Source organism: Arachis hypogaea, chromosome 4 (genome assembly GCF_003086295.3).
Source record: "Arachis hypogaea cultivar Tifrunner chromosome 4, arahy.Tifrunner.gnm2.J5K5, whole genome shotgun sequence".
NCBI classification, from domain to species: domain Eukaryota; kingdom Viridiplantae; phylum Streptophyta; class Magnoliopsida; order Fabales; family Fabaceae; genus Arachis; species Arachis hypogaea.
In genome coordinates, this window is record NC_092039.1 from 32,747,158 (window position 1) to 32,749,680 (window position 2,523).

The following is a 2,523-nucleotide window of genomic DNA, read 5'->3' on the forward strand; positions in this document are numbered from 1 at the left end:
CCATACTACTTAAAGTAGATATCATTTATCCCATTTCAGATAGCGAATGGGTCAGCCCAGTGCAAGTGGTGCCCAAGAAGTCTGGAGTCACAACAATAAGAAATGAGTAGGGAGAACTTCTGACAACCAGAGTGCAGAATGCATGGAGAGTTTGCATTGACTACAGGCGTCTCAACCAAGCCACTCGCAAGGATCATTACCCCTTGCCATTCATTGATCAGATGCTTGATCGCCTATCAGGTAAATCTCATTACTGCTTTTTCAAATCCATATAGCTCCTGAAGATCAGGAAAAGATTACTTTTACATGTCCTTTTGGGACTTCTGCTTATAAGAGAATGCCCTTTGGCTTATGCAATGCACCAGCCACTTTCCAAAGGTGTATGATGAGTCTTTTCTCTGATCTCATTGAGACCTGTATGGAAGTTTTTATGGATGACTTTAGCGTATATGGTGATTCATTTAGCCTTTGCTTGGATAGTTTATCTAGAGTATTGGACATGTGTGTTAGTTCAAACCTTGTTTTAAATTTGGAAAAGTGTCATTTTATGGTGAAACAAGGAATTATTCTAGGACATGTTGTTTCTGATACTGGTATCTCTGTAGACCCAGCAAAGGTGGGTGTTATTTCTAGTTTACCTTACCCCTCCTCTGTGAGGGAAGTCTGTTCATTCCTTGGCCATGCAGGTTTCTACAGGAGATTCATTAAGGACTTCACTAAGGTAGCACTAACCTTATCCATATTACTGCAGAAAGATATAGAGTTCAAGTTCAGTGAAGATTGAAAACAAGCGTTTGATAAGCTGAAGACCGCCCTGATTCAAGCTCCGATTGTGAGGGGACCAGACTAGAGTCAACCATTTGAAATCATGTGTGATGCCTCCAATCATGCAGTAGGAGCAGCACTAGCTCAGCATAAAGGTAACGATCCTTTTGTAATTGCTTACGCATCTAAGACTTTAGATGCTGCTCAATCTAATTACACTACTACTGAAAAAGAGCTTCTAGCTATTGTTTTTGCTCTGGATAAATTCCGAGCCTATTTACTTGGTATTAAGGTAGTAGTGTACTCAGACCATACAGCTCTAAAATATTTATTAGCTAAAAAGGAGTCTAAACCAAGGCTAATACATTGGATGCTACTGCTGCAGGATTTGATTTGGAAATTAAAGATAGGAGTGTTAACCAAAATTTAGTGGCAGACCACTTGAGTCACCTTGAGCACATTAAATATGACTCCATTTCTATCAATGACACTTTCCCATTTGATAGCTTACATGCAGTATCTGATGTAGTTTCTTAGTATGCACCTGTAGCTAATTATCTAGTTAGCCACACTTTTCCTCTTGATTTTACTAAGCATCAGAGAGACAAGCTGAAAAGCAAGTCCAAATATTATATATGGGATGATCCATATCTATGGAGGTGTGGTGCTGACCAGGTAATTAGACGGTGTGTGCCTCAATCAGAATTCCAATCCATTTTAGAGGCCTGCCACTCATTTGAGAGTGGAGGACATTTTGGCCCTCAACGAACAGCTAGAAAAGTTTTAGACTATGGATTCTGGTGGCCTACTCTTTTTAAGGATGTTGCTGACCTTTGTAGATCTTGTTCTCCTTGCCAAAGATTTGGTAATATATATCCAAGAGGGATGAAATACCTCAACAAATTATGCTTTTCTGTGAAATTTTTTATGTTTGGGGCATTGACTTCATGAGTCCATTTCCAAATTCTAATGGTCACCTTTATATACTGTTAGCTATGGATTATATTTCTAAATGGGTGGAAGCAATTCCAACCCGTACTGATGATGCTAACACTATTGTTTCCTTTGTTAGAAATCATATTATTTGTCGCTTTGGATCACCACGAGCAATCGTGAGCGATCAAGGAACTCACTTTTGTAATAGGAGACTAACAGGACTACTGAAGAGGCATGGGATAATTCATGAAGTATCAACAGCCTATCACCCCCAGACTAATGGGCAAGCCGAGGTGTCTAACAGAGAGATAGAGTGCGTACTGCAAAAGATAGTCAAGCCTAATAGAAAGGACTGGAGCACCAGGCTCCAAGATGCGCTTTGGGCATATCGAACAGCATACAAGACACTAATCGGGATGAGTCCTTTCCGCTTAGTTTATGGAAAGGCCTGTCATCTCCCAGTTGAGTTAGAACACAAAGCCTTCTGGGCGGTAAAGGAATGCAACATGGACTATGAGAAAGCCGGAGCTGAACGGAAGTTGCAACTGCAAGAATTAGAGAACCTTCGCCTATAAGCTTATGAAAACTCCATGCTGTATAAAGAGAAGGTGAAAGCTGTTCATGATAAGAACATTAAGAGAAGAGAGTCCAACCTGGGGACTTAGTCCTCCTTTACAACTCCAGAATGCGGCTCATGCCAGGCAAGCTGAAATCCATATGGGACGGTCCCTATCGAGTAGAGAGGGCAGAGCCATACGGAGTCTTACACTTGAGCCATCCTTCAAGCCCTGAACTTATAAAGGTCAATGGACATCGCTTGAA